This window comes from Haemaphysalis longicornis, unplaced genomic scaffold, assembly GCF_048455015.1.
Source record: "Haemaphysalis longicornis isolate Haplotype H1 unplaced genomic scaffold, Haemaphysalis longicornis Haplotype H1 scaffold_11, whole genome shotgun sequence".
Lineage (NCBI taxonomy): Eukaryota > Metazoa > Arthropoda > Arachnida > Ixodida > Ixodidae > Haemaphysalis > Haemaphysalis longicornis.
The window spans coordinates 111341334-111354735 of record NW_027526214.1 but is presented as its reverse complement, the minus strand read 5'-3'; the positions used below and the strand labels follow the sequence as shown (position 1 = coordinate 111354735).

General features: G+C 47.9%; 1 non-coding gene across 1 annotated transcript; it reads right to left on the bottom strand.

Annotated features, from left to right (window-relative positions):
* Positions 1–1102: 1102 nt before the first annotated feature.
* Trnar-ucu (transfer RNA arginine (anticodon UCU)) lies at positions 1103–1174 on the bottom strand. Its single transcript has one exon. It is a non-coding gene; the product is annotated as a tRNA-Arg (tRNA).
* Positions 1175–13402: the final 12228 nt, after the last annotated feature.

Below are 13402 nucleotides of genomic sequence, written 5' to 3'. Positions count from 1 at the left end.
TGAGGGGCTCGAGGAGGAAATACAGAAAGATAGGTCATCAGTCTACAATGCCAAAGGAGGCATAGGGGTGTAGTTAGGCTCTTTTTTTTACTACGGTTAATGAAGTTAACATTTTGTTTAAATATACGGAAGAAAGAAATAAAAACACGCGCCCAGAGTGGGGACCGAACCCACGCCTTTCGATTAGATCTCGAATGCCTTACCAATTCGGCTATCTGGGCGACTATGTTCTCCTTCGCTGTCTGGGCTATTTATATTATACTAGAAATGTATCTGATGCTTGAGGGTGGTAGCCAGCGCCACTTTGACTACACAGGGAGAAGGAGACCTTCTTTTCAACCCCTGGGGCGTGACTCGAACGTCTACAGCCGGTCATGAGCGGGTGACTGGCGGGAAGCCCTCTTATACTACGTAGGCATCAAGGCTGCCAGAACCGAGACCCTCGCTAGGCTTTCGCAGAATAATATAGTAAGGAAATGAGGGGCTCGATGAGGAAATACAGAAAGATAGGTCGGCAGTCTACAACGCCAAAGGAGGCTTAGGGGTGTAGTTAGTCTCTTTTTTACTTCGGGTAATGAAGTTACCATTTTGTTTTAATATACGGAAGAAAGAAAGAAAAACAAGGGCCCAGAGTGGGGACCGAACCCACGCCTTCCGATTAGATCTCGAATGCCTTACCAATTCGGCTATATGGGTGACTGTGTTCTCCTTCACTTTCTGGGCTATTTATATTTTACTAGAAATGTATCTGACGCTTGAGGGTGGTAGCCAGCGCCACTTTGACTACACGGGGAGAAGGGGACCTTCTTTTCAAGCCCCGGGGCGTGACTCGAACGTCTACAGCCGGTCATGAGCGGGTAACTGGCAGGAAGCCCTCCTATGCTACCTAGGCATCAAGGCTGCCAGATCCGAGACCCTCGCTAGGCTTTCGGAGAATAATATAGTAAGGAAATGAGGGGCTCGAGGAGGAAATACAGAAAGATAGGTCATCAGTCTACAATACAAAGGAGGCATAGGGATGTAGTTAGGCTCTTTTTTTTACTACGGTTAATGAAGTTAACATTTTGTTTAAATATACAGAAGAAAGAAAGAAAAAAAAACGCGCCCAGAGTGGGGACCGAACCCACGCCTTTCGATTAGAACTCGAATGCCTTAACAATTCGGCTATCTGGGCGACTGTGTTCTCCTTCACTTTCTGGGCTATTTATATTTTACTAGAAGTGTATCTGACGCTTGAGGATGGTAGCCAGCGCCAATTTGACTACACGGGGAGAAGGGGACCTTCTTTTCAACCCCCGGGCCGTGACTCGAACGTCTACAGCCTGTCATGAGCGGGTAACTGTCGGGAAGCCCTCTTATACTACGTAGGCATCAAGGCTGCCACAACCGAGACCCTCGCAAGGCTTTCGTAGAATAATATAGTAAGGAAATGAGGGGCTCGATGAGGAAATACAGAAAGATATGTCATCAGTCTACAATGCCAAAGGAGGCATTGGGGTGTAGTTAGGCTCTTTTTTTTACTACGGTAATGAAGTTAACATTTTGTTTAAATATACGGAAGAAAGAAAGAAAGAAAAACACGCGCCCAGAGTGGGGACCGAACCCACGCCTTTCGATTAGATCTCGAATGCCTTACCAATTCGATATCTGGGTGACTGTGTTCTCCTTCGCTGTCTGGGGTATTTATATTACACTAGAAATGCATCTGATGCTTGAGGGTGGTAGCCAGCGCTACTTTGACTACACGGGGAGAAGGGGACCTTCTTTTCAACCCCCGGGGTGTGACTCGAACGTCTACAGCCTGTCATGAGTGGGTAACTGGCCGGAGGCTTTCTTATGCTACCTAGGCATCAAGGCTGCCAGAACCGAGACCCTCGCTAGGCTTTCACAGAATAATATAGTAAGGAAATGATGGGCTAGATGAGGAAATACAGAAAGATAGGTCGGCAGTCTACAATGCCAAAGGAGGCATAGGGGTGTAGTTAGGCTCTTTTTTTTACTACGGTAATGAAGTTAACATTTTGTTTAAATATACGGAAGAAAGAAAGAAAGAAAAACACGCGCCCAGAGTGGGGACCGAACCCACGCCTTTCGATTAGATCTCGAATGCCTTACCAATTCGATATCTGGGCGACTGTGTTCTCCTTCGCTGTCTGGGCTATTTATATTACACTAGAAATGTATCTGATGCTTGAGGGTGGTAGCCAGCGCTACTTTGACTACACGGGGAGAAGGGGACCTTCTTTTCAACCCCCGGGGCGTGACTCGAACGTCTACAGCCTGTCATGAGTGGGTAACTGGCCGGAGGCTTTCTTATGCTACCTAGGCATCAAGGCTGCCAGAACCGAGACCCTCGCTAGGCTTTCGCAGAATAATATAGTAAGGAAATGATGGGCTAGATGAGGAAATACAGAAAGATAGGTCGGCAGTCTACAACGCTAAAGGAGGCATAGGGGTGAAGTTAGGCTCTTTTTTTACCTCGGGTAATGAAGTTAACATTTTGTTTAAATATACGGAAGAAAGACAGAAAGAAAAACACGCGCCCACAGTGGGGACCGAACCCACGCCTTTCGATTAGATCTCGAATGCCTTACCAATTCGGCTATCTGGGCGACTGTGTTCTTCACTTTCTGGGCTATTTATATTTTACTAGAAAAGTATCTGACGCTTGAGGGTGGTAGCCAGCGCCACTTTGACTAAACGGGGAGAAGGGGACCTTCTTTTCAACCCCCGGGGCGATACTCGAACGTCTACAGCCTGTCATGAGCGGGTAACTGGCGGGAAGCCCTCTTATGCTACCTAGGCATCAAGGCTGCCAGAACCGAAACCTTCACTAGGCTTTCGCAGAATAATATAGTAAGGAAATGAGGGGCTCGATGAGGAAATACAGAAAGATAGGTCGGCAGTCTACAACGCCAAAGGAGGCATAGGGGTGTAGTTGGGCTCTTTTTTTACCTCGGGTAATGAAGTTAACATTTTGTTTAAATATACGGAAGAAAGACAGAAAGAAAAACACGCGCCCACAGTGGGGACCGAACCCACGCCTTTCGATTAGATCTCGAATGCCTTACCACTTCGGCTATCTGGGCGACTGTGTTCTCCTTCACTTTCTGGGCTATTTATATTTTACTAGAAGTGTATCTGACGCTTGAGGGTGGTAGCCAGCGCCACTTTGACTACACGGGGAGAAGGGGACCTTCTTTTCAACCCCCGGGGCGTGACTCGAACGTCTACAGTCTGTCATGAGTGGGTAACTGGCGGGAGGCCTTCTTATGCTACCTACGCATCAAGGCTGCCAGAACCGAGACCCTCGCTAGGCTTTCGAAGAATAATATAGTAAGAAAATGAGGGGCTCGATGAGGAAATACAGAAAGATAGGTCGGCAGTCTACAACGCCAAAGGAGGCATAGGGGTGAAGTTGGGCTCTTTTTTTTACCTCGGGTAATGAAGTTAACAATTTGTTTAAATATACGGAAGAAAGACAGAAAGAAAAACACGCGCCCACAGTGGGGCCCGAACGCACGCCTTCTGATTAGATCTCGAATGCCTTACCAAATCGGCTATCTGGGCGACTGTGTTCTCCTCCACTTTCTGGGCTATTTATATTTTACTAGAAATGTATCTGACGCTTGACGGTGGTAGCCAGCGCCACTTTGACTACACGGGGAGAAGGGGACCTTCTTTTCAACCCCCGGGGCGTGACTCGAACGTCTACAGCCTGTCATGAGCGGGTAACTGGCGAGAAGCCCTCTTATGCTACCTATGCATCAAGGCTGCCATAACCGAGACCCTCGCTAGGCTTTCGCAGAATAATATAGTAAGGAAATGAGGGGCTCGATGAGGAAATACAGAAAGATAGGTCGGCAGTCTAACACGCCAAAGGAGGCATAGGGGTGAAGTTAGGCTATTTTTTTACCTCGGGTAATGAAGTTAACATTTTGTTTAAATATACGGAAGAAAGACAGAATGAAAAACACGCGCCCACAGTGGGGACCGAACCCACGCCTTTCGATTAGATCTCGAATGCCTTACCAATTCGGCTATCTGGGCTACTGTGTTCTCCTTCACTTTCTGGGCTATTTATATTTTACTAGAAGTGTATCTGACGCTTGAGGGTGGTAGCCAGCACCACTTTGACTACACGGGGAGAAGGGGACCTTCTTTTCAACCCCCGGGGCGTGACTCGAACGTCTACAGCCTGTCATGAGAGGGTAACTGGCGGGAAGCCCTCTTATACTACATAATCGTCAAGGCTGCCAGAACCAAGGCCCTCGCTAGGCTTTCGCAGAATAATATAGTAAGGAAATGAGGGGCTCGATGAGGAAATACAGAAAGATAGTTCGTTAGTCTACAACGCCAAAGGAGGCATAGACGTGTAATTAGGCTCTTTTTTTACCTCGGGTAATGAAGTTAACATTTTGTTTAAATATACGGAAGAAAGACAGAAAGAAAAACACGCGCCCACAGTGGGGACCGAACCCACGCCTTTCGATTAGATCTCGAATGCCTTACCAATTCGGCTATCTGGGCGACGGTGTTCTCCTTCACTTTCTGGGCAATTTATATTTTACTAGAAGTGTATCTGACGCTTGAGGGTGGTAGCCAGCGCCACTTTGACTACACGGGGAGAAGGGGACCTTCTTTTCAACCCCCGGGGCGTGACTCGAACGTCTACAGCCTGTCATGAGCGGGTAACTGGCGGGAAGCCCTCTTATAATACGTAGTCGTCAAGGCTGCCAGAACCAAGACCCTCGCTAAGCTTTCGCAGAATAATATAGTAAGGAAATGAGGGGCTCGATGAGGAAATACAGAAAGATAGGTCGGCAGTCTACAACGCCAAAGGAGGCATAGAGGTGTAATTAGGCTCTTTTTTTACTACGGTTAATGAAGTTAACATTTTGTTTAAATACACGGAAGAAAGAAAGAAAGAAAAACACGCGCCCACAGTGGGGACCGAACCCACGCCTTTCGATTAGATCTCGAATGCCTTACCAATTCGGCTATCTGGGCGACGGTGTTCTCCTTCACTTTCTGGGCTATTTATATTTTACTAGAAATGTATCTGACGCTTGACGGTGGTAGCCAGCGCCACTTTGACTACACGGGGAGAAGGGGACCTTCTTTTCAACCCCCGGGGCGTGACTCGAACGTCTACAGCCTGTCATGAGCGGGTAACTGGCGAGAAGCCCTCTTATGCTACCTATGCATCAAGGCTGCCATAACCGAGACCCTCGCTAGGCTTTCGCAGAATAATATAGTAAGGAAATGAGGGGCTCGATGAGGAAATACAGAAAGATAGGTCGGCAGTCTAACACGCCAAAGGAGGCATAGGGGTGAAGTTAGGCTATTTTTTTTACCTCGGGTAATGAAGTTAACATTTTGTTTAAATATACGGAAGAAAGACAGAATGAAAAACACGCGCCCACAGTGGGGACCGAACCCACGCCTTTCGATTAGATCTCGAATGCCTTACCAATTCGGCTATCTGGGCTACTGTGTTCTCCTTCACTTTCTGGGCTATTTATATTTTACTAGAAGTGTATCTGACGCTTGAGGGTGGTAGCCAGCGCCACTTTGACTACACGGGGAGAAGGGGACCTTCTTTTCAACCCCCGGGGCGTGACTCGAACGTCTACAGCCTGTCATGAGAGGGTAACTGGCGGGAAGCCCTCTTATACTACATAGGCGTCAAGGCTGCCAGAACCAAGGCCCTCGCTAGGCTTTCGCAGAATAATATAGTAAGGAAATGAGGGGCTCGATGAGGAAATACAGAAAGATAGGTCGGCAGTCTAACACGCCAAAGGAGGCATAGACGTGTAATTAGGCTCTTTGTTTTACCTCGGGTAATGAAGTTAACATTTTGTTTAAATATACGGAAGAAAGACAGAAAGAAAAACACGCGCCCACAGTGGGGACCGAACCCACGCCTTTCGATTAGATCTCGAATGCCTTACCAATTCGGTTATCTGGGCGACGGTGTTCTCCTTCACTTTCTGGGCAATTTATATTTTACTAGAAGTGTATCTGACGCTTGAGGGTGGTAGCCAGCGCCACTTTGACTACACGGGGAGAAGGGGACCTTCTTTTCAACTCCCGGGGCGTGACTCGAAAGTCTACAGCCTGTCATGAGCGGGTAACTGGCGGGAAGCCCTCTTATGCTACCTAGGCATCAAGGCTGCCAGAACCGAACCCTCGCTAGGCTTTCTCAGAATAATATAGTATGGAAATGAGGGGCTCGATGAGGAAATACAGAAAGATAGGTCGGCAGTGTACAACGCCAAAGGAGGCTTAGGGGTGTAGTTAGGCTCTTTTTTTTACTACGGTTAATGAAGTTAACATTTTATTTAAACATACGGAAGACTAAAAGAAAAACACGCGCCCACAGTGGCGCCCGAACCCACACCTTCCGATTAGATCTCGAATGCCTTACCAATTCGGCTATCTGGGCGACTGTGTTCTCCTTCGCTGTCTGGGCTATTTATATTTTACTAGAAATGTATCTGACGCTTGAGGGTGGTAGCCAGCGCCACTTTGACTACACGGGGAGAAGGGGACCTTCTTTTCAACCCCAGGGGCGTGACTCGAACGTGTACAGCCTGTCATGGGCGGGTAACTGGCGTGAAGCCCTCTTATGCTACCTAGGCATCAAGGCTGCCAGAACCGAGACCCTCGCTAGGCTTTCGCTGAATAATATAGTAATGAAATGAGGGGCTCGACGAGGAAATACAGAAAGATAGGTCATCAGTCTACAATGCCAAAGGAGGCATAGGGGTGTAGTTAGGCTCTTTTTTTTACTTCGGGTAATGAAGTTAACATTTTGTTTAAATATACGGAAGAAAGAAAGAAAGAAAAACACGCGCCCAGAGTAGGGACCGAGCTCACGCCTTTCGATTAGATTTCGAATGCCTTACCAATTCGGCTATCTGGGTGACTGTGTTCTCCTTCGCTGTTTGGGCTATTTATATTTTACTAGAAATGTATCTAACGCTTGAGGGTGGTAGCCAGCGCCACTTTGACTACACGGGGAGAAGGGGCACTTCTTTTCAACCACCGGGGCGTGACTCGAACGTCTACAGCCTGTCATGAGCGGGTAACTGGCGAGAAGCCCTCTTATGCTACCTAGGCATCAAGGCTGCCAGAACCGAGACCCTCGCTAGGCTTTCGCTGAATTATATAGTAAGGAAATGAGGGGCTAGATGAGGAAATACAGAAATATAGGTCGGCAGTCTACAACACTAAAGGAGGCATAGGGGTGAAGTTAGGCTCTTTTTTTCCTCATGTAATGAAGTTAACATTTTGTTTAAATATACGGAAGAAAGACAGAAAGAAAAACACGCGCCCACAGTGGGGACCGAACCCACGCCTTTCGATTAGATCTCGAATGCCTTACCAATTCGGCTATCTGGGCGACTGTGTTCTCCTTCACTTTCTGGGCTATTTATATTTTACTAGAAATGTATCTGACGCTTGAGGGTGGTAGCCAGCGCCACTTTGACTGCACGGGGAGAAGGGGACCTTCTTTTCAAGCCCCGGGGCGTGACTCGAACGTCTACAGCCTGTCATGAGCGGGTAACTGGCGGGAAGCCCTCCTATGCTACCTAGGCATCAAGGCTACCAGATCCTAAACCCTCGCTAGGCTTTCGCAGAATAATATAGTAAGGAAATGAGGGGCTCGAGGAGGAAATACAGAAAGATAGGTCATCAGTCTACAATGCCAAAGGAGGCATACGGGTGTAGTTAGGCTCTTTTTTTTACTACGGTTAATGAAGTTAACATTTTGTTTAAATATACGGAAGAAAGAAAGAAAAACACACGCCCAGAGTGGGGACCGAACCCACGCCTTTCGATTAGATCTCGAATGCCTTACCAATTCGGCTATCTGGGCGACTATGTTCTCCTTCGCTGTCTGGGCTATTTATATTATACTAGAAATGTATCTGATGCTTGAGGGTGGTAGCCAGCGCCACTTTGACTACACAGGGAGAAGGAGACCTTCTTTTCAACCCCTGGGGCGTGACTCGAACGTCTACAGCCTGTCATGAGCGGGTGACTGGCGGGAAGCCCTCTTATACTACGTAGGCATCAAGGCTGCCAGAACCGAGACCCTCGCTAGGCTTTCGCAGAATAATATAGTAAGGAAATGAGGGGCTCGATGAGGAAATACAGAAAGATAGGTCGGCAGTCTACAACGCCAAAGGAGGCTTAGGGGTGTAGTTAGTCTCTTTTTTACTTTGGGTAATGAAGTTACCATTTTGTTTTAATATACAGAAGAAAGAAAGAAAAACAAGGGCCCAGAGTGGGGACCGAACCCACGCCTTCCGATTAGATCTCGAATGCCTTACCAATTCGGCTATATGGGTGACTGTGTTCTCCTTCACTTTCTGGGCTATTTATATTTTACTAGAAATGTATCTGACGCTTGAGGGTGGTAGCCAGCGCCACTTTGACTACACGGGGAGAAGGGGACCTTCTTTTCAAGCCCCGGGGCGTGACTCGAACGTCTACAGCCGGTCATGAGCGGGTAACTGGCAGGAAGCCCTCCTATGCTACCTAGGCATCAAGGCTGCCAGGTCCGAGACCCTCGCTAGGCTTTCGGAGAATAATATAGTAAGGAAATGAGGAGCTCGAGGAGGAAATACAGAAAGATAGGTCATCAGTCTACAACGCCAAAGGAGGCATAGACGTGTAATTAGGCTCTTTTTTTACCTCGGGTAATGAAGTTAACATTTTGTTTAAATATACGGAAGAAAGACAGAAAGAAAAACACGCGCCCACAGTGGGGACCGAACCCACGCCTTTCGATTAGATCTCGAATGCCTTACCAATTCGGCTATCTGGGCGACGGTGTTCTCCTTCACTTTCTGGGCAATTTATATTTTACTAGAAGTGTATCTGACGCTTGAGGGTGGTAGCCAGCGCCACTTTGACTACACGGGGAGAAGGGGACCTTCTTTTCAACCCCCGGGGCGTGACTCGAACGTCTACAGCCTGTCATGAGCGGGTAACTGGCGGGAAGCCCTCTTATAATACGTAGGCGTCAAGGCTGCCAGAACCAAGACCCTCGCTAAGCTTTCGCAGAATAATATAGTAAGGAAATGAGGGGCTCGATGAGGAAATACAGAAAGATAGGTCGGCAGTCTACAACGCCAAAGGAGGCATAGAGGTGTAATTAGGCTCTTTTTTTACTACGGTTAATGAAGTTAACGTTTTGTTTAAATACACGGAAGAAAGAAAGAAAGAAAAACAAGGGCCCAGAGTGGGGACCGAACCCACGCCTTCTGATTAGATCTCGAATGCCTTACCAATTCGGCTATCTGGGTGACTGTGTTCTCCTTCACTTTCTGGGCTATTTATATTTTACTAGAAATGTATCTGACGCTAGAGGGTGGTAGCCAGCGCCACTTTGACTACACGGGGAGAAGGGGACCTTCTTTTCAAGCCCCGGGGCGTGACTCGAACGTCTACAGCCTGTCATGAGCGGGTAACTGGCGGGAAGCCCTTCTATGCTGCCTAGGCATCAAGGCTGCCAGAACCGAGACCCTCGCTAGGCTTTCGCAGAATAATATAGTAAGGAAATGAGGGGCTCGATGGGGAAATACAGAAAGATAGGTCGGCAGTCTACAACGCCGAAAGAGGCATAGAGGTGTAGTTAGGCTCTTTTTTTACTACGGTTAATTAAGTTACCATTTTGTTTTATTATACGGAAGAAAGAAAGAAAGAAAAACACGCGCCCACAGTGGGGACCGAACCCACGCCTTTCGATTAGATCTCGAATGCCTTACCAATTCGGCTATCTGGGCGACGGTGTTCTCCTTCACTTTCTGGGCTATTTATATTTTACCAGAAATGTATCTGACGCTTGACGGTGGTAGCCAGCGCCACTTTGACTACACGGGGAGAAGGGGACCTTCTTTTCAACCCCCGGGGCGTGACTCGAACGTCTACAGCCTGTCATGAGCGGGTAACTGGCGAGAAGCCCTCTTATGCTACCTATGCATCAAGGGTGCCATAACCGAGACCCTCGCTAGGCTTTCGCAGAATAATATAGTAAGGAAATGAGGGGCTCGATGAGGAAATACAGAAAGATAGGTCGGCAGTCTAACACGCCAAAGGAGGCATATGGGTGAAGTTAGGCTATTTTTTTTACCTCGGGTAATGAAGTTAACATTTTGTTTAAATATACGGAAGAAAGACAGAATGAAAAACACGCGCCCACAGTGGGGACCGAACCCACGCCTTTCGATTAGATCTCGAATGCCTTACCAATTCGGCTATCTGGGCTACTGTGTTCTCGTTCACTTTCTGGGCTATTTATATTTTACTAGAAGTGTATCTGACGCTTGAGGGTGGTAGCCAGCGCCACTTTGACTACACGGGGAGAAGGGGACCTTCTTTTCAACCCCCGGGGCGTGACTCGAACGTCTACAGCCTGTCATGAGAGGGTAACTGGCGGGAAGCCCTCTTATACTACATAGGCGTTAAGGCTGCCAGAACCAAGGCCCTCGCTAGGCTTTCGCAGAATAATATAGTAAGGAAATGAGGGGCTCGATGAGGAAATACAGAAAGATAGGTCGTTAGTCTACAACGCCAAAGGAGGCATAGACGTGTAATTAGGCTCTTTTTTTTACCTCGGGTAATGAAGTTAACATTTTGTTTAAATATACGGAAGAAAGACAGAAAGAAAAACACGCGCCGACAGTGGGGACCGAACCCACGCCTTTCGATTAGATCTCGAATGCCTTACCAATTCGGCTATCTGGGCGACGGTGTTCTCCTTCACTTTCTGGGCAATTTATATTTTACTAGAAGTGTATCTGACGCTTGAGGGTGGTAGCCAGCGCCACTTTGACTACACGGGGAGAAGGGGACCTTCTTTTCAAGCCCCGGGGCGTGACTCGAACGTCTACAGCCTGTCATGAGCGGGTAACTGGCGGGAAGCCCTTCTATGCTGCCTAGGCATCAAGGCTGCCAGAACCGAGACCCTCGCTAGGCTTTCGCAGAATAATATAGTAAGGAAATGAGGGGCTCGATGGGGAAATACAGAAAGATAGGTCGGCAGTCTACAACGCCGAAAGAGGCATAGAGGTGTAGTTAGGCTCTTTTTTTACTACGGTTAATTAAGTTACCATTTTGTTTTATTATACGGAAGAAAGAAAGAAAGAAAAACACGCGCCCACAGTGGGGACCGAACCCACGCCTTTCGATTAGATCTCGAATGCCTTACCAATTCGGCTATCTGGGCGACGGTGTTCTCCTTCACTTTCTGGGCTATTTATATTTTACCAGAAATGTATCTGACGCTTGACGGTGGTAGCCAGCGCCACTTTGACTACACGGGGAGAAGGGGACCTTCTTTTCAACCCCCGGGGCGTGACTCGAACGTCTACAGCCTGTCATGAGCGGGTAACTGGCGAGAAGCCCTCTTATGCTACCTATGCATCAAGGGTGCCATAACCGAGACCCTCGCTAGGCTTTCGCAGAATAATATAGTAAGGAAATGAGGGGCTCGATGAGGAAATACAGAAAGATAGGTCGGCAGTCTAACACGCCAAAGGAGGCATATGGGTGAAGTTAGGCTATTTTTTTTACCTCGGGTAATGAAGTTAACATTTTGTTTAAATATACGGAAGAAAGACAGAATGAAAAACACGCGCCCACAGTGGGGACCGAACCCACGCCTTTCGATTAGATCTCGAATGCCTTACCAATTCGGCTATCTGGGCTACTGTGTTCTCGTTCACTTTCTGGGCTATTTATATTTTACTAGAAGTGTATCTGACGCTTGAGGGTGGTAGCCAGCGCCACTTTGACTACACGGGGAGAAGGGGACCTTCTTTTCAACCCCCGGGGCGTGACTCGAACGTCTACAGCCTGTCATGAGAGGGTAACTGGCGGGAAGCCCTCTTATACTACATAGGCGTTAAGGCTGCCAGAACCAAGGCCCTCGCTAGGCTTTCGCAGAATAATATAGTAAGGAAATGAGGGGCTCGATGAGGAAATACAGAAAGATAGGTCGTTAGTCTACAACGCCAAAGGAGGCATAGACGTGTAATTAGGCTCTTTTTTTTACCTCGGGTAATGAAGTTAACATTTTGTTTAAATATACGGAAGAAAGACAGAAAGAAAAACACGCGCCGACAGTGGGGACCGAACCCACGCCTTTCGATTAGATCTCGAATGCCTTACCAATTCGGCTATCTGGGCGACGGTGTTCTCCTTCACTTTCTGGGCAATTTATATTTTACTAGAAGTGTATCTGACGCTTGAGGGTGGTAGCCAGCGCCACTTTGACTACACGGGGAGAAGGGGACCTTCTTTTCAACTCCCGGGGCGTGACTCGAACGTCTACAGCCTGTCATGAGCGGGTAACTGGCGGGAAGCCCTCTTATGCTACCTAGGCATCAAGGCTGCCAGAACCGAACCCTCGCTAGGCTTTCTCAGAATAATATAGTAAGGAAATGAGGGGCTCGATGAGGAAATACAGAAAGATAGGTCGGCAGTGTACAACAGCAAAGGAGGCTTAGGGGTGTAGTTAGGCTCTTTTTTTTTACTTCGGGTAATGAAGTTACCATTTTGTTTTAATATACGGAAGAAAGAAAGAAAGAAAAACGCGCCCAGAGTGGGGACCGAACCCATGCCTTTCGATTAGATCTCGAATGCCTTACCAATTCGGCTATCTGGGTGACTGTGTTCTCCTTCGCTGTCTGGGCTATTTATATTTTACTAGAAATGTATCTGACGCTTGAGGGTGGTAGCCAGCGCCACTTTGACTACACGGGGAGAAGGGGACCTTCTTTTCAACCCCCGGGCCGTGACTCGAACTTCTACAGCCTGTCATGAGCGGGTAACTGGCGGGAAGCCCTCTTATGCTACCTAGGCATCAAGGCTGCCAGAACCGAGACCCTCGCTAGGCTTTCGCAGAATAATATAGTAAGGAAAAGAGGGGCTCGATGAGGAAATACAGAAAGATAGGTCGGCAGTCTACAACACCAAAGGAGGCATAGGGGTGTAGTTAGGCTCTTTTTTTTACTACGGTTAACCCATTCGCTTCCGCCGCTCTAACGCCCGTCCCCGCGTGCTGTACCGCGCAAATTTCGGCGGCACGAGCGGCCCTGTACGCCGCCGTAAAGAAACCTCCACAACTCCGGCTATTTAAATCGCACACCAACACTTTTTGTTTTATTCTGTTCAAGAAATAGTTCGAAAAGCACTGCAGTCAGAAAACCTTGCGTGTGTGGAAGATCTTAAAGCAGACGGGCATGTGAAGTGCCACCCCACATTTCTCACACTCCCACCTGCTCTCGCTCTTTTTGCCCTGGGCTTTGCAGACGTGACATTGCCTTGATGGGTTTGACTTGATGGCATTCGGGAGTATTTGCCGAGGGAAGTGAGCCCACTCACA